Below are 25261 nucleotides of genomic sequence, written 5' to 3' on the forward strand. Positions count from 1 at the left end.
CTGCAAACATCATAGTCCACGGGGACTCCTGTCTGATCTCGTCTGTCAACCTGTCCATCACCATTGCAAATAAGAAAAGGCTCAGAGCTGATTTTTGATGTAACCCCACCTCCACCTTAAACGCATCCGTCACTCCCACCGCAGACCTCACCGCTGTCACACTACCCTCGTACATATCCTGTACCACTCTTACATACTTTTCTGACACTCCTGACTTCCTCATACAATACCACAACTCCTCTCTAGGCACCCTGTCATATGCTTTCTCTAAGTCTACAAAAACATAATGCAACTTCTTCCGACATTCTCTCTACTTCTCCATCAACACTCTCAGAGCAAAGATTGGATCTGTAGTGCGCTTTCCTGGCATGAAACCATACTGCTGATCACTAATCATCATGTCCCTTCTTAACCTTGCTTCCACTACTCTTTCCCATAATTTCATGCTGTGACTAATCAATTTAATCCCTCTGTAGTTACTACAGCTCTGCACATCACCCTTATTCTTAAAAAAAAAAAAAAAAAAAAAAATCGGTACCAAAACACTTTTTCTCCATTCCTCAGGCATCCTCTCACTTTCCAAGATTTCATTAAACAATCTGGTTAAAAACTCCACTGCCATTTCACCTAAACACCTCCATGCTTCCACAGGTATGTCATCTGGGCCAACAACCTTTCCATTCTTCATTCTCTTCATAGCTATCCTTACTTCCTCCTTGCTAATCCATTGTACTTCATGATTCACTATCCCTACATCATCCAACCTTCTCTCCCTCTCATTCTCTTCATTCATCAACCCCTCAAAGTACTCTTTCCATCTCCTCAACACACTCTCCTCGCTTTTGAGTATGTTTCCCTCATTATCCTTTATCACCTTTACCTGCTGCACATCTTTCCTAGCTCGGTCCCTCTGTCTAGCCAATTGGTACGGGTCCTTTTCTCCCTCCTTAGTGTCCAACCTTTCATACAGCATGATACCTTATTTGGTGTTAAAGCAGAGGAGGTGTTGAAGAAAATGGAGGACAAAGCAAAATCTATGCAAACAGTAAAGGATTTCTTACAGGTACAGCGACCCAGATTTAGCAGGAACTGGCCTACAAATAATTGGTCCTTTCCAGTGTCAGACAGGCCACAAAGAGGCAGATCCCAGCCCCAGGGCTTATACAGGCCTAAACAGTGGGGCGCTTCTACCTCCAAAAGCGGAGAAGACAAATCACAGCCATACAGGAAACAGTCCCAATGACTTTCCTCTGCCAGCACCAAGCACTTATCTTTTGGTAGCCCCCTTAGGAGGAAAACTAGCACTTTTTTCTCAAAATTAGCACATGATCACCCATGACAAATGGTTCTTGAATATAGTGTTCCAGGGCTACCGGTTCCACTTTCACACCCTGCCAAGGGCAAAAGGTATGCCAGACCTGTCACACAATCAGTGGGCAGAGGCACAAAAACAAGTTTCATCCCTCATGGACATGAGGGCCATTCAGCAAGTACCACAGCAAGAGCAGGGACAAGGATTTTACTCAAGACTTTTCTTGGTACCCAAAAAAGACAAAGCCTGGAGACCAATACTGGACCTACCTATTCTAAATACATTTCTGGACGTTCCAAAATTTAAAATGTTGACTCTGCAGCAGCTTCTGCCCATGCTGGGCAAGAAGGCTTGGCTTGTAACTTTGGACCTAAAAGAGGCATACCTGCATATTCCAATCAGACAATCTTGCAGAAGATACCGCAGATTCATAGCTGGCTCAATGCACTACCAATTCTCTGCACTGCCCTTTGGCTTATGTACTGCGCCCAGGTTTTTCACAAAATTCCTGGCACCAGTAATTGCATTTTGCAGACAAAGAGGAATTCAAATATATCCTTACTTGGACGATTGCCTTATTCAAGCAGAGAACAAGGACATTCTACTAAAGCATCTGGCATTTGTAAAAAGATTACTAATTTGCCTAGGGTACACAGTAAACGAAAAGAAATCAAAACTGGTACCCTCTCAAGAGATAGTATTCCTGGGTGCAACCTTAAATGCAACTGCCCAGATGGCTTATCTCACGCCAGATAAACAAAGGCAACTGACTTCTTACTTCAAAATGTTGGTAACAAAGACCCAGTTATCCGCAAGAAAAATTCTGCAGGCTTTGGGCTTCATGGCATCCTGCATTCTGCTTATTCCATATGCCAGACTGCATATGAGGAAACTACAGTGGTATCTAAAAAGTGTTTGGACTCAACATTGTAACAGCCTGGAAACATTAATTACCCTCATTCCTTGCCTGCAACAGGAGTTTCGATGGTGGGCACAGGCCTGTCACCACAACAAGGGGCAGCCATTCACCCTACCCACAGCCAGGCAGTCAATAACAACAAATGCTTCAGATTATGCCTGGGGGGCCCACATGGCAGGAAAATGTATTCAGGGCACATGGCCCACAAGCCAAAGGCATATTCATATCAATCAAAAAGAGGTGCTAGCTGTTCAGAATGCGCTGACAGCTTTCAAGGATCTACTCCATCCAGGACAGCTTCTGATAAGGACGGACAATACTACAGTCATGTGGTACATAAACAGGGAGGCACTCATTCCTACCCCCTCTGCAGACAAGCCATGACTTTGTGGGACACAGCATTGACTTATCAAGTACACCTGCAAGCACAATTCCTGCCAGGAAAGAAAAATACTCTGGCATATGAACTAAGCAGAAACCTCACGGATCCCCACGAGTGGAAACTGGATCCACAAGTCTTCAGCATGATAATAAAGAAATGGGGATGCCCAGACATAGATCTATTTGCTTACCCTCACAATTGCCAACTACAGAGATTCTGCATAAGGACTTATCACAAGCAAGCATGGAAAGTGGATGCTCTATCTTTCAGCTGGAAAACCCTAACAGTATATGCCTTTCCTCCTCTGCCTCTCCTCTCCACGGTACTCCTAAAGTTCAGACAAGAGAAGCCAAAAATGATTCTGATTGCTGCAGACTGGCCCCGCCAGCACTGCTACCCAATCCTAAAGAGCTTGGCTCAAGGCCCAGTCTGGACATTGCCTCTAATTCCTTATTTACTGACGCAATGAAACAATCAGATCCTGCACAGCCAACTCAGAACCCTAAATCTGGCAGCATGGCGGATAATGTAGCCATTCAGAACACACCTCTCTCTAAAGCAGTGATGGATGTTATTTTGGAGGCCAGTAGGCCCAGTACCAGAAAATCTTATGCAGAAAAATGGAAAAGATTCTGTGCTTGGGACCAGGCACAAGGAATTGACAAGTTTGTACCAAATATTCCTCAGATTTTACAATACCTAACTGAGATGCTGGACAAAGGCCTATCCTTTTCATCAATTAAAATCCATGCCTCTGCCATTTCAGCTCATTACAATACGGAACCGCCAATTTTTTCACATCCCTTGCTAAGACAGTACCTCAGAGTGGCCAAAAACATAAGACCTCCAAGGAGAGCACCACTACCTGCATGGGACCTCAATTATGTCTTGGAAAAACTCACACTGCCGCCTTTTGAGCCAGCCAATACAGCTGAAATAAAGTTCTTATCTTGGAAAACAGCTCTGCTCCTAGCAATAACCTCTGCAAGACATGTCTCAGAGTTACAGGCACTCATGGCTGTGGAACCTTTTATCATTTTCCATCCAGACAGGGTTTCTTTGAGAATGAACCCGACATTTATGCTTAAGTAATGTCCAGTGTGGCCCTTAACCAAACCATTCATTTGCCTACCTTTTATCCAAACCCACAGAATAAGGGTGAGAGACTCCTGCATTCTTTGGACATACACAGACAGCTACGCTTCTACTTGGACAGAACTAAAGCTTTCAGAAAAACTGAGCAACTCTTAGTAGCATATGCTGCAGGATCACAAGGAAAGGCTATCTCAAAGCAGAATATTTCAAAATGGATAGGCCACTGCATTCGTTTCTGCTATTCACAACATGGCAAATCAGTGCCTAAGGGCATTAGGCCACACTCAACCAGAGCAACAGCCACTTCAGCAGCCTTCCTCAGAGGAGTACCAACCAAAGACATTTTAGAGGCTGCAGCTTGAAGTTCAGTGCACACTTTTACCAAGCACTACCACTTACCTCTCTACTCTAAATCCAGAGCAGGCTTTGCCACTGCAGTTCTGCAGGGCCTTATAGCCTCTCCTAATCCTTTTTAGACCCAGCCACCCAACCTCAGCTTTGGGATTCAACCCAAGTGTAATGACTGCAACAGTGAAGTACAATGAACATAGTACAGTTGTGTACCTACCACAAATGTAGATGTTCGAGTGTATTCACTGTTGCAGTCCAGGTTACCCACCCACCATCCCCCTTTTCTTTGCTGGGACTTATCTGTACTTCTCTATCCTATACAACCTATGTAGTGTATTTGCTTGTAGATGAAGGAAATGTTTATTTTTGTGCATGCATACTTATTGGCATAATTTTCAGCCTACCAATTTGGGGGCACCTGACATCTGGGGCAAGAAAAACTGAAGAAAATGGTGTTGGCTGCATCTTTTATACCCCTGGTGCACTGACGTCAGGAAAGAGGCGACAGCAACCGACGCCGGACCTAGACTTTGGAATTCAGGCTGATTGCGGGTAGCCTGCTAGCAGGATAACCCAAGTGTAATGACTGCAACAGTGAATACACCCGAACATCTGCATTTATGGTAGGTACACAACTTTACTTTCCCTGGGTTCAGGCAAGGTCGCCAAAGTCATGAGGAGAGGGGTCAGAGCCATAACTGGCTTATGTAGCACCCTGTATGGTTACCCAAACCAGTTCCCCTACAACATCAGTTTAAGGAGTAAAGAAAAATAGCTGTTCCACTTGAAACTGCTACAGTCAAAGCTTAAGGATCGGCGTGTGTGTGTGTGTGTGCGGGGGGGGGGGGGTCTTCACCTTAAGGATAAAAGAAAAAAAACTATTTTACTCTGAAAACGTTGCAACACATTTTCCTCTTTTTTTTCAGAACATTTTCTCTGTCCCTCGCAGAATATTTGAGTTTTTGGTAAATTAATGGGGATTGCAGTCTTTGTCCAGAATTCTTCAGCAAAGTTGAGAAGTATGCTTCAAATCTAGTGAATGTTGGTTCCGCATGTGACGCCCGTGCCCTGGCCAAGCAATCAAGGAGCCTGAATCCTCACCGCTAACACCAAATCATATATGAGGAAAGGATAACAAATACCCACAGTAAAGTGCAATTTCCCTTAAGAGCACACAGAGATCACAGTGCGTCCGGGGCTGGTCGCTCCTTTGCTCTCCAGGTCCCTAATAAGACTCCCCACTGGCACAGCTATAGGGTCCAGATCTCATCTTAGTGGGCAAGCTAAAACCTCTAGCACCCTCACTGTCCAACCAGTGCTTCGTGTCCATGCCCAAGTAGTTGACACACACACGCACAACATGCACTTTGAGAAGAGTTTATACTACCACACAGATACTCCTGGGGAAAGTTAGCACAGTTTCTCTAGCTGTGCCCCTTTCTCTCAGACTATACGGTAGTTCCACTTGCCACCACCCACTAATACTTATCAGCTACTCAAAGGCCCTTAAAAGGGTGTCCAATTATTACTGTGCAATATTATTATCCAATTGGTAGTTGTGACTAAACAGTCAAGGCTTATTTAGAGTGACTTGGACAGTAAACTCTATAAATATGCAATGTACTCTAGAGCTTAAATTATCTCTACACAAAACAGCCACAGTTGAAAGGTTTAAAAATATTTAATAATAAATAAAACCACAAGACAGTACTTTCTACTACACAGTGCTAGTCAAGAGTTCAGAGATCACACAGAAATGCTTAAAATGACTCAGTAGTACAGTTCTGACATCACAGAATAACAGTTAGCCTAATCTTTCTAGTTTCTAGCTATTTCTAAAAGAAAACACAAGATAACTTACATATGAGCAAGACAGTGCTGTGAGTTGGATATTCAAGACAAAAATGCATAATGCCTTCTGATTCTCTCTGTTTAAATTGCTAATGCAGTCCTGATTCCCATTACGTCATTTTTTTACACGTTCCTGGTGTTCCCAGGCTGACAGAAACTGCATTGACATTCCTTTACACCTAGGCAGAAACCAGAGCAATAATTGACATTCCACATGTAAATTCTGGTCATTAACTTTAGCCTTAAAACAATAGGCAGGAAGCCTTTATCTGGCCCAGCCAGAGCCGAATTGTAAACATCAAAGACAGTCATGAAATCATTTTAATTTCAAAGGACAGACAAGAAATGCTTGACTTGGCTTTCTTTACAGCAGAGGGCAATGTTGCTACATTGTTTTAAGTTCAACCTTTCACAGCATATTCTTTCATTTAAAAAAACAAGCCTGTATTTCAACATTCATATTTACAAAGGACAGAATTATGTACCAAATTCTATTTGACTAGGCTGGCAGCCTTCACCCATCGCTAGCAGTCTTCACCCACCCCCCCTGGAGAATTCAAGCTAGTTTTGACTAGTGAGAAACGCTGTTTGAGAGGGTCAGTTCTATCTGAGTTATACCTACCCCATTCCCTGTCTTGAGAACCCATCTGCATTGGCATTGCTACTCCCACTGTGGTGCTGCACTGACATATGTGCTTGGAACCCTAGGCTCCATCTTAGCAACTTGGCATTTTTCTGGCTGGCTCTGCTTAACCATGTTAGGAGGTTGTGATCTGTCATAACAGTGAATTTCCTTCCATACAGATAATGTTGAAGTTTCTGCAGTGCCCACACTATGGCTAGACATTCCTTTTCTACAGCTGCATAGCATCCCTCCCTGCGTTGGAGCCTATGACTGAGATAAATCACTGGGTGCTCTTCTCCCTCAGAAGAAATCTAGCTAAGTACAGCCCCCACCTCATGGTTTGAAGCATCCACCTGCACAACAAATTATTTGCTGTAATCTGGACTGGCTAACATAGGGAGCTCTCCCAAAGCTTCTTTAAACTTCTGGAATGCCTGCTCACATGCTGGGGTCCACACTACCTTATCTGGCCTATTCTTCCTTGTCAGGTCTGTGAGGGGAGCAGCTATGGTACAATAACTGGGGACAAACTTTCTGTAGTACCCTGCTGTCCCTAGAAATGCCCTCACCTGCTTTTTGGTAACAGGTGCAGGCCATGCCTGAATGGCTTCCACTTTGGAAGGTACTGGCCTTATCTTACCACTCCCCACTCTATGTCCTAGTTAGCAAACCTCTGCCATACCCACCTGACATTTTCTCGGCTTAATGGTCAACCCTGCCCTCTGTAGTCTGCCTAGCACCTCCCTGACATGCTGAAGGTGCTCTTGCCAGGAATGGCTGTAGATGGAAATATCATCTAGGTAAGCAGTGGCAAACCCTCCTGCTCCGGCTAGGATACGATCTACCAGCCTCTGGAAAATCGCTGGGGCATTCTTCATCCCAAAGGGCACCTTTGTGAACTCATACAATCCAAAATGAGTCACAAAGGCTGACTTCTCTATAGCACTGGAAGTCAGGGGTACCTGCCAGTAACCCTTGGTAAGATCAATGGTTGTAAAATACTTAGCATTACCCAGCTGCTCTAGGCCATCATCTGTCCTAGGCATGGGGTAAGCATCTGACTCTGTGTGACTATTTAATTTCCTGTAGTCCACACAGAACCTGGTGCTGCCATCTTTCTTTGGCACCAGCACCACTGGAGAGGCCCAGGGACTTTTGGACTCTTGAATCACCCCTAGTGCCAACATCTCCTGTACCTCCTCCCTCAGAGTCTGTTTGACTGTGTCAGGCACTCTATAAGGGGTCTGCCTAATAGGCCTTTGGGGTCCTGTATCCACCTGGTGCTGCACCAGGTGGGTGCACCCTGGTTTCCCAGTGAACATGTCCCCAAATTCCTGCAATACTGCTCAGATTTCTCAAACCTGGGTAGGAGATAGCTGCTGGACATTGCTACCCCTTCCACTGAGGTGTCACCCTGAGCCTCACTGAGGAGATCAGTCCCCAGATCTCCCTCAGACTCCTCCTACAATCCACTGCAAATGCTCAGCAAAAGGGTCTCCCTATCATGGTAAGGTTTCATCATGTTAACATGGTACAATTTGTGCCCCTGCCTTCTGCCTAGCAGTTCCACCATGTAGTTAAAATCACTTACCTTTCTTACCACCTTGTAGGGTCCCTCCCAAGCTGCTTGCAGCTTGTTGTGTCCAACAGGAATGAGAACCATTACCTGCTGCCCCACAGCATACTCCATAGCTCGAGCATTCTTGTCATACCACACCTTTTTCTGTTGTTGGGCTTCTGCCAGGTTTTCCTGGGCCAAGCCCATGAGTTCCCAGAGCCTTGTCCTGTGGTTTAGGACATATGCTACAACAGAATCCTTGTGAGACTTGCACTCACCTTTCCACTCATCTCAAATTAAGTCTAAAGATCCCCTCACCCTATGCCCATACAGCAACTCAAAGGGTGACAAACCTGTGGATTCCTGGGGAATGTCTCTGTAAGCAAACAACAGATTGGGCAAATATTTGTCCCACTCTCTCTTAAACTGATCTGCAAATGCCCATAGCATGGACTTGATTGTAGAGTTTAACCTGTTAACAAGACCATTAGTCTGGGATGGTAGGGGGTGGTCTTCATGTGCTTCACCCCACAGCACTTCCACAGACAAGCCAGCAGGTCTGACATGAAATTGGTACCTCTGTCAGTTAGTATTTCTTTTGGGAAACCTACCCTGCTGAAAATCTCTAACAAAGCATTTGCCACCTTCTCTGCCTCAATGGAGGACAAACCCACTGCCTCAGGGTATTGTGTTGCATAATCCACTACCACTAGGATATACTTTTTCCCTGTGGTACCTGAAGTACTCAGGGGACCCACAATATCCATAGCTACCCTCTGAAATGGCTCCTTAATCACAGGCAAAGGGATCAAAGGAGCTCTCACATTGTCTCCTGTCTTGCCTACCTTTTGGCACTGCTCACAGGTCCTGCAGTACCCTGTTACATCTCTGGAAATTCCAGACCAATAGAAGTTCTGCATAGTATGTCTCCTTGTATGTTTTATGCCCATATGACCTGCAAAGGGAATATCATGGGCTATGGCTAGAAGTGTCAGATGGTAGGCTCTAGGCACTACCAACTGCTGTACTCTCGCACCTTCTAGCCCTCCCTCTGGGGTCCACTCTCTATATAGTAACCCTTTGTCCCAGTATACAGATTCCCCCTTTCCTTGAGAAACAGGTGCCTCCCTAGCTACCTGCCTCAGGCCTTGCAGTGTAGGGTCTGAGAGCTGAGCCTGTCTCAACTCTGTCCTTGTAACCCTTCCCAGCTCCCCTTCCACAGGAAGTCTGGCATCCTCTGACAGCGGTGCCTCACTGTCAGCCTGGGTACTACTACTCACCTCTACCTTTTCAGTCACTCTGTCCAAGGGACCATCAGTACCCACAAGCAGCTGTGGCTCACCTGCAGTCTCACTGCTACAGAATAGCTTCCTTCCTGAAGTAACCACCTCACCAGTCGTGGCTGCAAGTATGCAGTCTGTCTGGGTCTCCTCCAGGCTACCAAAACCCACATGCGTGTCTCCTAGCCTGACTGCTAGTAACTGCATAAGCACATGGTACTGCCTCATCCAAATCCTTCCCTCTCAGGACATCCGCAGCATGGTAGTTTAGTACCCCTTTTGTCTCAAGACAACGTACTGTTGGCATTTTGTCTTTCTCACTTACTGCCTCCCTCACCTTTTGTTCCCTGCCTTGCCTCTGTGGACATCTGTATGCCACATGGCCCCACTGGTTGCATTCAAAACATTTAACCCTAGCTCCTGGACGTGTACCTGGACTAGTGGCTTCCCCTGCTACTGGCAGATTCTGTTGTGGCAGTCTGTGCTGCGCACCATGGGTTCCTTTAGACCCATGAGCAGCACTGGGTATCCCCTTCCTGTACAGGGCTGCCCTGCTTGCCAGGTATAGGTCTCCCTTCCTCCCCAACTCATCTGAAGTAGCACATTGTCAGCTAACCAGATCCTCATGTCCTCAGGCAAAGTGCTAAGGGCTTGTTCCCTCACCAAAAGGTCTGCCAGCCCTTCAGAAGTGGTGACCTGACATCCACTCACCCACCTATGGAAATAGGTGCTCAATTCAGCAACATAGTCACACACACTTTCATCTGCCTTGCGTCTATGCTCACGAAACTCATTCCTATACGTTTCAGGTGTTAGCTTAAAAAACGTTAATAGACTATTTTTTTACAGCAGTATAATCAAAACATGCAATGTCAGACATTTTAGATAATACAGTTACAGCTTTACCATGGCATAAGGGGGTCAGGAACCGTACCCAGAGCTCTTGGTCAACTTCATACTGTTTACATACCCTCTCAAACATATGAATTAAACTGTCAAAATTATCCCCCTCTTTAAACTGAGGAAGAAATTTACTGACCTTTTGTGCTTCTGGGGACCAGTTACTCCATTCCCTGTTACCTCCATGACTCTGGCAAAGAGTCAGCATCTCCTTCTCATGCTGCCTCTCATTTTCCTCAGCTTCTAGGTGTAGCAGTTTCTCATTCTCCTCAGTCTCTAGATGTCTCAGTCTCTTAGCTGCTTCTGATTCCACACGCCTGACCTCCAACTGAAGTCTCTTTAGCTCCAGTTGGATTTTTAAGTCTACTGCAGAAAGGTTGAGCTGTCCATTCTCTGAGGGTATTATATCTCTACTACCAGTCTGAGTGTCCTCCTGGTTGCTGTTTTCTGATGCAGCTGTAACCAAGGCTGCAATCGGGTCTGCCCTAGACAGGTTTCCATGCACCAGTCCCCTAGCCTGGCACATCTCCACCAGCTGGCTCCTTGTCAGCTTTCCATACTCCTCTGCTGACATGCTGCTTGCTCACCCTGACTAGCTAAGCTAACAAAAGAAATAAAACAATTGTGATCTGAACTCTTGACTATTCACTGCATGGCTGTTTTAGACTACAAAAACACCTTCAAAGCTCACTGTACACAAGCTACAGGATTCACTAAACCCACACCACTACAAGCCAGTTAGTATTTGCCAGCTAATTAATATGCAATGTGGATATCCCACCACTGCCAAACAATGTGTGACACCTGTGCCCTGGCCCAGCAATCAAGGAGCCCCAATTCTCATCACTAACACCAGAGAGGACTTCTCATATATGAGGAAAGGATAACAAATACCCACAGTAAAGTGCAATTTCCCTTAAGAGCACACAGAGATCACAGTCAGTCCGGGGCTGGTCGCTCTCTTGCTCTCCAGGTCCCCATAAGACTCCCCACTGGCACAGCTGTAGGGTCCAGATCTCAGCTTAGTGGACAAGCTAAAACCTCTAGCACCCTCTCTGGCCAACCAGTGCTTCATTTCCCTGCCCAAGTAGCTGACACACACACACACACACACACACACACACACACACACACACACACACACACACACACACACTTTGAGAAGAGTTTATACAACCACACAGACACTCCTTGGAAAGGCTGGCACAGTTTCTCCAGCTGTGCCCCTTTCTCCCCAGACTATACTGTTGTTCCACTTGCCACCACCCACTAATACTTATCAGCTACTCAAAGGCCCTTAAAAGGGTGTCCAATTATTACTGTGCGATATTATTATCCAATTGGTAGTTGTGACTAAACAGTCAAGGCTTATTTAGAGTGACTTTTCAGTAAACTCTATAAATATGCAATGTACTCTAGAGCTTAAATTATCTCTACACAAAACAGCCACAGTTGAAATGTTTTAAAATATTTAATAATAAATAAATAAAACCACAAGACAATACTTTCTACTACACAGTGCTAGTCAAGAGTTCAGAGATCACACAGAAATGCTTAAAATAACTCAGTAGTACAATTCTGACATCACAAACACTTAGTCTAATCCTTCTAGTCTCTAGCTATTTCTAAAAGAAAACACAAGTCTAAGATAACTTACATATGAGCAAGACAGTGCTGTGAGTTGGATATTCAAGACAAAAATGCTTAATACCTTCTGATTCTCTCTGTTTAAGTTGCTATTGCAGTCCTGATTCCCATTACATCATTTTTTACATTTTCCTGTTGTTCCCAAGCTGACAGAAACTGCATTTACATGATTTTACACCTAGGCAGGAACCAGAGCAATAAAGGACACTCCATATGTAAATTCTGGTTATTAACTTTAGCTTTAAAACAATAGGCAGGAAGCCTTCATCTAGCCCAGCCGGAGCCGAATTGTAAACATCAAAGACAGTCATGAAATAATTTTAATTTCAAAGGACAGGCAAGAAATGCTTGACTTAGCTTTCTTTACAGCAGAGGGCAATGTTGCTACATTGTTTTAAGTTCAACCTTTCACAGCATAATCTTTAATTTAAGAAGACAAGCCTGTATTTCAATATTCATATTTACAAAGGACAGAATTATGTACCAAATTCTGTTTGACTAGGCTGGCAGCCTTCACCCATCTCTACCAGTCTTCACACCGCACTCCAACACCTTTGGCACCTGCTTGATTGTGTCTTCTGACAGCTTGCACCCAGGGCATCTGGTCCCTTTGCCACCATCCTAGTTGCAGCTTTGTGAGGGTTTACGTGTTGTTTCAAAGACTGTGTTTGATGATTTCATGGTGGTTGTCTATTGCTTTCCTCCCTCCAGTTGTCCGGAATTGGTTACATTTGTTGATTCAGGCTTGTAACTCGGTTGTCATATTTGGGAGATCCCTTTAATGACATCTGTTTAGGCATGTTAATTTGAAAACCATTTTGGCATTTATTTTTCAGTTTGTCCTACTTTTACTTTACATGTACACAAATTTGTTTACAATGTCATAATTGTTATTTTTTCATGCGTGTATGCATTTGATGTTCATCATGTTTCACTGTTGCAGTCATTACACTAGGGTCATCCTGCTGGCAGGCTACCCGCAGTCAGCCTGAATTCCAAAGTCCTGGTCCGGCGTCGGTTGCTGTAGCCTCTTCCCTGACGTCAGTGCCCCAGCGGTATAAAAGATGCAGCTGACGCCATTTTCTCCAGTCTTTCTTGCCATGCAGTGCCCGAAGCAAAAGCAGTTCACAAGTGCCGGTTGGCCGACTCCTGAGATTTTCAAAATCGAATTTCAGATCCGAAGTCTTCAATAAAGCTAAGTACCCCGTTGGGGAAACTTTTTCTTGCTCCAGACTGATGTCAGAAAAAGTTAACAATTGTATTTCTTGTGGGAAGCAAATACCTCATAAGGATTTCCACTCTTACTGTATTCCTTGCCTAGGCCCTGACCACGACATTGCTAGTTGTCGGTTTTGTGCTAGATTTAACCAACACACTATTAAGCGTCGGTTCAATTTTGCTTTTCATTATTTTGGCAGAAGGTTTAACTACATAATGCCGTCGGAACAACCGACAACCGGAATTCATAAAAAATGCAGGGATAAAGACAAGGACAAGCATCCGAGGTCCAAAACCGATGATGAAGCCTCTTCTAGGCAGTCACTGGTTCGCCGGTGCTCAGTGAGGTGCTTTCGCAGCCCCTGACTCCTGCTACCTCAGAGCCACAGACCGCCTCCGACTCCCACGTGGAGACAGCTAGGCCTCTGGATACTCGAGGTATTGGCCCTTCGGAAATTAACCCCTCAGATGGGTCTGGAGCCGTTGAGCAGGCATCAGCTTCTGAGGGGGTCTTCAGACCTACACAACTTTATATAAAGCCTACTTCAGCATCCAAGACAAAGTCTAAAGCAGTTTTAAAAACAAGGAAACCAGTACAGCATTCTCCAGGACAGGCTTCTATGCCTAAGAAACAGATGCTCAAAATGGCCGAAGACCTAATTACTTTGATCAGGGTTCCCATCCACCTCCTGATAAGAGGCCTAGGCAAGACACTGAATATGATTCCTCTTCTGATCAGGGATATTCTGTTCTTCCCTATGAGGATTCTGATGCTGAAGATTCTATTCCTTCAGCTTCTCCTCTTGAGGACTATTCTTTTGGGGAAACCCTGCATACCATGAGGGAGCATTTCCATTGGGAGAGCCAGGATTATTCCGATTCTAAGAAAAGACTTAGAGACTTTCTTTTACTTCGTCAGCACAGACCTCTTGCAATTCCCCCTGTTCTAGACATAGTAGATGATGTTTTTTTCAGAGTCCAGCCTGTCTCCAGACTCTTTACCTCCTGCCCCTGTTAAGCCGGACAGATACTATAGGGTCCCAGACTCCCATAAATTTCTTTATAAAAACCCTGCTGCTGACCCAGAAACTATCTCTGAGGGTCCCAAAGGGGTCAAGGCTGCTTCTGCCAAAAACCCCGTCCTCTCAGACAGAGATTCAAGGGCTTTGGACAGATGGGGGAAAAAAGTTTACACTTCTGCTACCTTGGCTGTAAGGGCTTTAAATTGTCAGTTTCATATGCTTAGATATCAGCAATACTTAATGTCTTTGTTAAAACAAAAAATGTTGACAAACTCTGAATGTTCTGAGAACAAAGATTTGCAGGATTTATTGCATGCAGCTGAACAAGTGGGAAAACATACTTTGCAATGTGGCTATGATTCACTGGAGGCCTCGTGCAGGGCCGCTGTTACTGGTTCTGTTATTAGAAGGCATGCTTGGTTAAAGGAACAGAATCTGCCTGATCATGTTAAAGAAAAATTATTGGATGCTCCATTACAGCATGATACTTTGTTTGGTGTTAAGGCAGAGGAGGTGTTAAAGAAAATGGAGGATAAGGCAAAATCTATGCAGGCAGTAAAGAATTTCTTACAGGTACAGCCACCCAGATTTAGCAGGAACTGGCCCTCTAAGGTTTGGTCCTTTCCAGTGTCAGACAGACCACAAAGAGGCAGATTCAGATGCCCTAGAGGCAGGCAAGAGCCCCAGGGCTCATACAGACCCAAACAAAAGCGGAGAAGACAAATCACAGCCTTATAGAAAACAGTCCCAGTGACTTCCCTTTGCCAGTGCCAAGCACTTATTTTTTGGCAGCACCCTCAGGGGGAAAGCTAGCACTTTTTCACAAAACTGGCACAAGATCACCCAGGACAAATGGGTCTTAAATATAGTCTCTCAGGGTTACAGGTTCCACTTTCACACCCTTCCAAAGGCAAAAGGCATGCCAGACCTGCCACGCAATCAATGGCAAGAGGCACAAAAACAAGTTTCATCTCTCATGGACATGGTGGCTATTCAGCCAGTGCCACACCAAGAGCAGGGACAAGGATTTTACTCACGACTTTTCGTAGTACCAAGGAAGGACAAAGCCTGGAGACCAATTCTGGACCTGTCTATTCTAAGTACTTTTCTGGATGTCCCAAAATTTAAAATGTTGACTCTGCAGCAGCTTCTGCCCATGCTGGGCAAGAAGACTTGGCTCGTAACTTTGGACCTAAAAGAGGCATACCTGCATGTCCCAATCAGACAATCTTGCAGAAGATACCTCAGATTCATAGCTGGCTCACTGCACTACCAATTCTCTGCACTGCCCTTTGGCTTATCTACTGCGCCCAGGGTCTTCAAAAAATGCCTGGCTCCAGTAATTGCATTTTGCAGACAAAGAGGAATTCAAATATACCCCTACTTGGACGACTGCCTTATTCAATCAAAGGACAAAGATATTCTACTACAGCATCTGGCGTTTGTAAAAAGATTACTAATTTGCCTAGGGTACACAGTAAACGAAAAGAAATCAAAACTAGTACCCTCTCAAGAGATAATATTCCTGGGTGCAAGCTTAAGTACAACTGCCCAGATGGCTTATCTCACGCCAGACAAACAAAGGCATCTGACTTCTTACTTCAAAGACATGGCAACAAAGACCCAGTTATCTGCAAGAAAAATTCTGCAGGCTCTGGGCTATATGGCATCCTGCATTCTACTAATTCCATATGCACAACTGCATATGAGGAAACTACAATGGTATCTACAAAGTGTTTGGACTCAACATTGCCAGAGCCTGGAAACAGTAATTACTCTCATTCCCTGCCTGCAACAGGAATTTCAGTGGCGGGCACAGGCCTGTCACCACAACAAGGGACAGCCATTCACCTTACCCACTGCCAGGCAAATACTAACAACAGATGCATCAGATTATGCCTGGGGGGCGCACATGGCAGGAAAATGTATTCAGGGCACTTGGCCCACAAACCAAATGCATCTTCATATCAATCAAAAAGAGATGCTAGCTGTACAAAATGCCCTGACAGTCTTCAAGGACCTACTTCATCCAGGACAACTACTGATAAAGATGGACAATACTACAGTCATGTGGTACATAAACAAGCAAGGGGGCACACATTCCTACCCCCTCTGCAGGCAAACCATGACTTTGTGGGACACAGCATTGACATATCAAGTACATCTGCAAGCACAATACCTGCCAGGAAAGACAAATACTTTGGCAGACGAACTAAGCAGAAACCTCATGGATCCTCACGAGTGGAAACTGGACCCACAAATCTTCAACATGATAACAGAGAAATGGAGATGCCCAGACATAGATCTATTCACTTCCCCTCACAGCTGCCAGCTACAGAGATTCTGCACTCGGACTTATCACAAGCAAGCATGGAAAGTGGACGCCCTTTCATTTAGCTGGAAAGCCCTTACAGTATATGCCTTCCCTCCTCTGCCTCTCCTCTCCAAGATACTCCTAAAGGTCAGACAAGAGAAGCCAAAAACGTTACTGATTCCCCCAGACTGGCGATGCCAGCACTGGTACCCAATCCTAAAGAGCTTGTCTCAAGGCCCAGCCTAGACATTGCCTCTAATACCTCATTTGCTGACCCAACAGAACAATCAGCTCCTGCACAGCCAGCTCAGAACCCTAAATCTGGCTGCATGGCGGATAATGTAATCATTCAGAACACATCTCTCTCTAAAGCAGTTATGGATGTTATTGTGGGGGCCAGGAGGCCCAGTACCAGAAAATCTTATGCAGAAAAATGGAAGAGATTCTGTGCTTGGAACCAAGCGCAGGGAATTGACTCGCTTGAACCAAATATTCTTCAGATTTTGCAATACCTAACTGAGGTGCTGGACAAAGGCCTATCCTTCTCATCAGTTAAGATCCATGCCTCTGCCATTTCAGCTCATTACAATACGGAACCACCTATTTTTTCTCATCCACTGCTAAGACAGTTTCTCAGAGGGGCCAAAAACATAAGACTGCCAAGGAGAGCTCCAGTTCCTACATGGGACCTCAATTTTGTCTTGGAAAAGCTCAATCTGCCTCCTTTTGAGCCTGCCAATACAGCAGAGATAAAATACTTGTCATGGAAAACCGCTCTTCTCATAGCAATAACTTCAGCAAGAAGAGTCTCAGAGTTACAGGCACTAATGGCTGGGGAACCTTTTATTATTTTCCATCAGGACAGGGTTTCTCTAAGGACAAACCCGATGTTTATGCCTAAGGTAGTGTCCACCAAACCATACATTTGCCTACTTTTTATCCAAACCCACAGAATAAGGGAGAGAGACTTCTGCATACTTTGGACATACACAGACAGCTACGCTTTTACTTGGACAAGACTAAAGCCTTCAGAAAGACTGAGCAACTCTTAGTGGCATATGCTGCAGGTTCCCAAGGAAAAGCCATTTCAAAACAGACTATTTCAAAATGGATAGCCCACTGCATTCGTTTCTGCTGTTCACAACATGGCAAATCAGTGCCCAAGGGCATTAGGCCACATTCTACCAGAGCAGCAGCCTTCCTTAGAGGAGTACCAACCAAGGATATTTTGCAGGCTGCAACATGGACTTCAGTGCACACTTTTACAAAGCACTACCATTTACCTCTCTACTCTAAATCCAGAGTAGGCTTTGCCACTGCATTTCTGCAGGGCCTCATAGCCACTCCAAACTCTATTTAGGCCCAGCCGCCCTACCTCAGCTTTGGGATTCAACCCAAGTGTAATGACTGCAACAGTGAAACATGATGAACATAGTACAGTTGTGTACCTACCATAAATGTAGATGTTTGAGTGTATTCACTGTTACAGTCCAGGTTACCCTCCCACCATCCCCCTTTTTCTCTGCTGGGACTCATCTGTACCTATCTATTCTATACAACCTATGTGGTGTATTTGCTTGTAGATGAAGGTTATGTGCATGCTTTTTTATGATCATAATTTTTACAGCCTACCCTTTTGGGGACCCCTGACATCTGGGGCAAGAAAAACTGAAGAAAATGGCGTCGGCTGCATCTTTTATACCCCTGGCTCACTGACGTCAGGGAAGAAGCGACAGCAACCGACGCCGGACCAGGACTTTGGAATTCAGGCCGACTGCTGGTAGCCTGCCAGCAGGATAACCCAAGTGTAATGACTGCAACAGTGAATACACTCAAACATCTACATTTATGGTAGGTACACAACTGTACTTTCTAGGCTAGACCTATTGGGCAGACCCATTTTCAGAGGATGGGGGACCTAGAACATTGAGTCAATGTAAAACAAGTCAGGTATAATAATGTAAAGCAAGAAATAGTTGAACAAACCAGGTGCAGAGAAGACTGGCTATAACATAAGAACATAAACTGTAATATATATACTCAGTGGCTGCAAGTAGAAAATTACGATGATTTATAAGAAATCATATTGATAGCACCAATTTTGTAGACTGGTCCCATCTACTGTATAAGCAAGTAGGTTGTTTAGAATAACAAGCATAACTTTAAGTGAGTAAAAAAAATCCAGTGAAATGTCAAAATCTGGATAGTACACACACACACACACACACACACACACAGACACACACAGTTAAATAGAGCAGTTTTCTTGTACTTTAACATTTTAGACAAAACTTTAATCTGTGCCATCCGTCTATCCATTTATTTTGTAAACCTCATGTCCTTGTAGAGATTGAGGTGCTAGCAAGCCGTGCAGAGTACATCAGACTTCCCTTTCACCAGCATCAGTCTTCAACTCATCCCGTGGAAATCTCTTAGCATTCTCAGAAAAGCTGAGAGATATAATCTCTCAAGCATGTCCTGGATCCACTCCAGGAAGTTTTAACATTTTCATTTTTATACTATCTATACTTATCCACTCTAGGTCCAATTTGTTTTATTTACTTTTTCCCCTGCATGTAGCTTGCCTTTATTTTGCTTATTATACCTACTGAAAAGAGACATCAGCCTTGATAAAGGGACTTACAGGCATTGTAGCAGTTCCTAGAATGTCTGTTCCTGGGAATGTAACTCTGTTACTTGAAATACTGTGAATGCAGGCAGTACTTAACTTTGTGCACAGGCAAACATTATTATCACAGCTGTTCTAGTACTGACCCTTTATTACTCCTAACATGTCTGGGCATAGGAGAATTAGAATGATTCTGTTTCATGCTAAGCTCAAGTATTCTTTCCATCTTTTTCTATTGGCGTTTGTTAAAACCTGTCTTACTGTTTGAAGTTATGGGTTTTGTAAAGGTGCATTTCAGTTTCACAGAATAGTTTTAGTTGGATAATCAGAGCTGAATTTCTGACTTTGTAGTTCATTGATATTTCCATGCTATTGTATGATGAAATCTGAATTTGGACATGTCAGTGAGGTACTATTGAAATAAAAAAAAAATGTTGGGCCTTTGCACTCCAGGGTGGTACAGTCTCATTTCTAAAGCTGTATAGGAAGGGACATGTACTCATAATGTATGGGAGACTGTGGGAACCTGACTGGTTATGAATACATTGCTTTATCAAATGTGGCAGATAGAGGTGTAAATAATGCTTTTGCTTGTTATCCATCTTACAGCAACATTATTCATGCCTTCTGCTTGATCCATTTCTTTTGGCAAGCCACTGTAATTTCCATGAAGGTCTGCTGATATCAGTGGAGTTAGTGGTTGCACACAGCTGTAGCACTGGCCATTGGATAACTACAGCCTCTCGATAGGACAGTTCAAGCTTGGTATCAGTGATGAGTGCCTTTGACTGAAATTTGACTCATACATGCCAGTGTAAACTGTGTTTTAACTGGTTACTATTTGTTCTTTTATGTTGGTAGGGTTTTTTTTCTCTTTTCACTATTTTTTCACAGGCACCCTTAACCATTTTTCCTATAAAAGCTTTCACTATAAAATTATCATTCTGTGAATTAGTGAATTTGAACTTTTTCATTAAAATTGTTATACGGTTCACTACTTGAGCATGCTCGGAAATGTTCTTGGGACATGTTGCAGAACATCATAAAATGTTCTTATTCCCATTTTTAGTTTCTTACTGCCTGCTTTTCACAAACCTTCCACGGTGGCGCTGTTGACTCACAGCAAGAGGTTCTCCTGTTCGATTCTCGGCTTGGGTTGGGAGTGCCTTTTGTATGGACTCTGCATGTCCTCCCCTCTGTCGAGTGGGCATTCTAAAGACATGCATTGAATGGGCGTGCCTTCGTTGAAGGTTGGGCATCAGGCTGGCAACTCGACACCATAAAAAACAACTGCCAATCATTAGCAGACCGGAGTTCCGCTGTGGCGACACCTAACTGGGAAAAGCCGAAAGACAAACAACAACAACTGTCTGCTTTTCACAGCACTAAGCATTTACTAAGATTTGAGACACCGTCATATTTATTTATTCTTCAGTCTAGAAATACATAAGACTTTTTCTTGATACAGTTTAAATGGGATGTGATTAAGTACATCTTGGTACTTTTGTTTACTGGAAGTCACTTGGCTGCTTGCCACTTGTATAGTTGAAGAGAAGCTTACCAAATGGAAATGGTGTGTAAGGCATTCTTTTTATAAGCAAAGATGACATTACATGATAGAATAACAGATACCACAATTTTTGCTATAGAAGGCATAGAGAACATTTTTTTTATCTGTTGTTTTAAGTGACAGAAATGCCCACATCTGATGCTCTTTGTACCTTCTCCTTTTCTGGCAGAGTTGTTCCTGCCTTACACCTCTTACTAGTAGATGTCAGGTGGGCCAGGTGGAAGGCTGGAATAATGGTTAAGTACCTTACAGACACAAGGTGCAGAGTTTGAATCTCACATGGAGTAATTGGCTAGGTTTAAAATGGCCCATAAGGGCACTTAGCTTAGTACTAATCTATGAACCTATGAACCTTTGTGTGTTCATTCGACTTAAGAAGATCAGGTTGAAACTGCTTCCCACACTGCCTCTGTGAATTATTTCTCATTTGCTGTTTGCATGACGTAGAGTGATAAAACCCAAACTATAAGTTGGGCAGCAGCCTGCATGATACAAAAGTGTACTGGGGAGAGGGAATGAGCAGCAGTGCCAGCTGCCCAACTCACAAGAAGGGTTTTCTCTAGGCTGACAACAGGTTACATCACTAAGGGGCCCAAGGACTTTGATGTGAACTTGCCTTTGCCAAGCAGCATTTTTGCACTGTAACCATAACTGGCAAATGTGTGGAACCAGTATTGCAGGTCTTAGTTCAGTGATCTTTACGTTAGGATTCCAGGATAGGGGGAAAGGGATGCTCAAGAAAGTCTGAGAGTGAAGTACAGAAAGTTACACTGCACTAGCGCCTAACACATTTTCCTTGTCTGATAGCTTTAGGTAGGAACCTCTGCTCCTGAGTGTCTTTCCCTTCACTAGGAGCAGCTTTGGTCTGCAGCAGAAAAACTGACTCACTGGCAAGAGGGAGAAGAGAACTCTAGATTGTAGGTGATGGATAAAATACTGCCAGTTGGCCAAAGGATAACTATACACAAGTATACATGTGCATGTGCATGATTATGTATATTTTGTCTATCGTATAATAGAAGTTCCTTGCAGTGTAGAAGAGCATCACTTTAATCATTTCATGCTTAACAAACCTGGATAACGCCACTGTTCTTTCATTTGAGATCCGTATCCATCATAGCATTTCCAGTATAGAGCATCAGGAAAGAAGTTAGATAAGTTGTGCTTTATAGGTTCATAGGTACTTACTAGGCAATTGATCTGTGAAGCCTTACAATCCTGTGGTAGTTTTTAGCCAGTGCTTTTCACATATAAATAATCAAGAGGTAGCGCAAGCAGTGATATGCTGGGACATTTAAATGTTTCCTCTATCCATGAGGGACAGGGGTGCTAAGGCGAGAAAGAATTTGCCGTTACCCATCCATTCATCCAAATTACATTTGAATAGCGTAAGAGAAAAGTACTTTCCTTTATGTGGTATGGAAGACTGTTCCATAGAAGTGGGTGTTTATGATACGAGTGCCTTATTTGACATTCCTGTGAAATATATTTCCCACTCCAGTCTACATGGTGAATGTAACTGTAAGCATAAGATTTATTGTGCAGCTGTGTTCTGTGTGATTTAAACTTGGCTAGCTAAATTACTGCTCAAGTGCGGACACTGATTTAAGTGCATGCTACCAAGCATGCTCTTTTATTACTGCTTCACTTTGTCACTCTGCCTTGGCAACACCATTTTCTGTTAGCACAAGTCTGACAATGATTAGTGACTTCTGTGTTCTGATGTTTGAGCCATTCACAAGCTGTTGGACTTCAGATGTTCTGCACCCCAATTTGTAGAAAGCCAGTATGTTTGTGGGTTTGCATTGTTGATAGATAAAAACTTTTAACTGCCACAGCAGTTCAAGTATCCACGTTTCTTACACATTCAGAGTCGAATTGAAATGTGATTGGCTGAAACAGAAAAGTGGTAGGAGAGTAGAACCTTACCATGCAATGGAAGCAGATTTTCAGCGTACATCATCTGAGCTTTAGGCGTTAAGCATACATACACAATGTCTTTGAAATGGCCAGTTTGGGGGGGGGGAGGAACTGAGAAAGAAGGTGAGTAGAACAACTTGTGTTTGGTTTAATCCAGTGGTAACCAACCTGAAGGTTATTTATTACATTACATGTAGAGTTTCTTTAAGAATACATTGGATGATCCTTCATTAGAAGGTAGTAAGTATCTAACTATTACTTTTTTGTACATCGTGTACCTCATGCAGTTTCCAAATTATATTAATAAATTTCTTAAAAATTCTAATGCTCAGAACATGCATTCTAGTTTGTACGCTTGTGGATTATTTCTGTACTTAAGAAACACAGAAAACAATCTTTGAATGTAGAGGTGTTTTATTTTCTAAGCATTTCTTTTTCCTTATTCTTTTCAGTGTTGTTTATTTAAAAAAAATGTTGAAGAAACATTTTGTATATGAAGCTTGTTATTGCTTTGTGTACATTTATTGGTTTGCATGCTTTAATTCATGAAAAAGGTGTGTACTTATTGAATGGATGAGTAGGTGGATAGATGGGTAAACAATGTCTGGTTAATGTGGTTAGCCCCCACAGAACATCATACTTTGGGAATTATACAATTTCTGTAAATTAAGATAAGCATAATTAAGCCAGTGATTTATATCCTGTAGTTTGTTCAGCAAGGAGAGCAAATTTAAATGCTGTGTTGTCTTACTGCTAAAGTTGACAAGAGGATTTCTACATGACTTGTGTCACTTGCCAGCCAGTTGATTGGGTTATCATGGATGTTGCTGTTGAATGCAGTACCCTTCAGTGGCAGAAGCTGTTGTGCTTTTGATGACATTTCCAATTAAGACAATTGTAAACATTACAGTTGTCAAAAAGAATGTTAAGAATTCTATCCCCTCTCATTCTGGAAAGGGTCATACACACCCAACTTATGTACTTTCTCCTTACGCACAAGCTCCTGTCTAATGCCCAACATGGTTTTCGGCCTTCTCACAGCACCACCACAGCCCTGCTGTCCTTTACTAACACAGTTAACCAGCATAGAAACAATGGTCAATTTGTATCAGCCATATTCCTGCCATATTCTTGTCCAAGGCCTTTGACATGGTTAACCACTCCAAATTCATCTGTGTCCTCTCCTCCCTTAGCCTCAGTCACCCCACTATCACTTGGTTCCAAAGTTACCTAGCAGAACGTCATCAGGCTGTCTGCTGGCAAGAAGATCTTTCAACCCTTCGCCCTGTCACCTTAGGGGTTCCCCAAGACTCCATCCTTGGACTGCTTCTTTTTTCTCTTTTTACCAACCAGCTCCACTCAGCTGCACCCCAGGCATCAGTGGTTCATTTCGCTGATGACACTAACCTGATTTGCTTAGCTTTCTCCCGCAAAGCCCTCCATACCATTACTCAAGATTCCTTCTTATCCACTGAATCCTGGTTCACTAGCTCCCAACTTATCCTAAATTCCAGCAAAACCAAACTTATTCTCTTCTGCCCAACCAGATATACCTCCCCATCCACAACCTTCAGTATTCTCTCTAAAAATAAAACTGTTATCACCCCAACAAAACATAGCAAATTACTAGGAATGGAAATTGACAATAACATGAAATTTGATATTCACATTGCCCAGTCCATTAAAAAAGTTCACAAAAAAACTAAATCTCCTATATAGAAACAATAGATTTCTGATAAAGAACACAAAACCCACCATTGCTAGAACCCACCTCCTCTCAACTCTCCTGTGTGCCCTCCCCAATCTTAACCAACCACCGCAAGACAGATCTAGCCAAACGTGAAGCCTGTTACAATAAAATCTCCACGTTTGCCACTAATGCCTCGTACAAGTCACATCACTGCTCATCACCTAAGCAGCTCAAGTGGCTTGAACTCCCTCAACTTTGTTTCTTTAATCAACTTACCTTCACCCACAAAGTACTCTTATCAATCAGAAAAAATCCCCATGATCAAAGATATCATTCAGCCAGATTCCTCCTCACGACCCCTTTGCTCCAGCAACAAACTACTACTACACACCACCAAAGTTAACAATTCAACAGGTGAATCACTTTTTTTGCAACAACATCTCCAAACGCTGAAATAATCTACCTAACTCACTAGTAATTAACTCCTCAACACTTCAATTTAAAAAACTTCTAAAAATGCTCCTTACTAACACCTGGCTCTGCACCTGCAACTCCCCTGGATAATCTATTCCTCCTTTTCACTCTGTTATTACCTTTACTTTGCCAGCATGATCTACCACTAATGGTAGTTTCACTTTAACTGTACATAATCATTTGGATATATCCACTAAATGTAAACAACCATTTTTTTTTTGTAAATTACTGTTGCTCTACTTATTGTGAGTGAAATCACTGTCTTGGCTATATTTGTTTCTCTGTTGTATGTATTTGATACTCTTGGAGCTTTACTCCCCAGGCCTCTTCTCAAAAAGGACCTGTTCCCAGTCTGACTTTCCCGGTAAACAAATGTAAAATAAATAAAAATAATAAGTAAATGTTATCGACCTGCACTGTAGCATCCCTGCTGCTATCCCCTTGTGATCGGTACTTGCCAGACTAAATGAATAACATTTTCTGCGGACGTGGGATATAGTAGTA

At 43.4% G+C, this 25261-nt stretch overlaps 1 protein-coding gene across 1 annotated transcript in view; it reads left to right on the plus strand.

Moving 5' to 3' along the window:
- The window catches only part of RNF150 (ring finger protein 150), a 1529405-nt gene that overhangs the window by 1265686 nt on the left and 238458 nt on the right, over positions 1-25261 (plus strand). The window lies entirely within an intron of this gene.

The sequence above is a fragment of the Protopterus annectens genome, chromosome 2.part1 (assembly GCF_019279795.1).
Source record: "Protopterus annectens isolate FY-2018-M chromosome 2.part1, PAN1.0, whole genome shotgun sequence".
Classification (NCBI taxonomy): Eukaryota; Metazoa; Chordata; order Ceratodontiformes; family Protopteridae; genus Protopterus; species Protopterus annectens.